We start from the raw sequence: 861 nt of genomic DNA on the forward strand, positions 1-861 counted from the left end.
CAGCAAGACCTCATCTCTACAATAAATCAAAAAAAAAAAAAAAATCAGCCGGGCGTGGTAGCGCATGCCTGTAATTCTGGCTACTCGGAAGGCTGAGGCGGAAGGATCGCCGGAGCCCAGCAGGCGAGGCTGCGGTGGCCGGGAGCGGCCACTGCACTCCAGTCTGGGCAACCGAGTGAGACTCCAACTCAAAAAAAAAAAATTACACACACACACACACACACACACACACCTCAATGCCCTAGAAAATATGGAGTTCATTTATCTGAGACATTTTGCTCAGGAAAAAATATTGTCTTAACCGTCTATTAATTGATGGTTCCAAGAAAATAGACTACTTCCAGTTGTATATGGACAACTTAATGGGTATGAGAGGAGTCAGAGGGTATGTGATAGAATTACCTGAGTATGCAAGTTAGCAATGAAAGTCTCCACAAAATTATTTACTTACTGGGAAATTCCCTTTTTTGGTGGCAGCTTTGATTAACGTGCAGAACTTTGAAAGATGATAGACTTTTAGAAAATTCAAATATGTTATGTTTAAGGCCTACGCTGAGTCCGAGGCCGAAAAGACCTGTAAAACCTACCCAGGCGGAGAGCACGAGTCCTGGAATCCCCGCCCTCGCTGCTTTTACGGGTCTCCTTTATGCAACCTCCGAATTAGATCAGGAGCGTGGGCCTGGCCTCACAAAAACCTAGATAATGCCTCTGTTTAAAAATGAAAGTTTTTGCTTTCAGTGGAGGACTTACAATCACAAAAACACTTCAGACCCTGAATGCCGCGGGGTGCGGAGAAAGCGTGGAGACGTTTGAACTAGGGAGGAACCGAGCGATGCCCTCGCTAAACTTGTCGCGGAGTTC

The sequence above is a fragment of the Carlito syrichta genome, unplaced genomic scaffold, assembly GCF_000164805.1.
Source record: "Carlito syrichta isolate Samal-C Ts95f unplaced genomic scaffold, Tarsius_syrichta-2.0.1 Scaffold302593, whole genome shotgun sequence".
NCBI classification, from domain to species: Eukaryota; Metazoa; Chordata; class Mammalia; order Primates; family Tarsiidae; genus Carlito; species Carlito syrichta.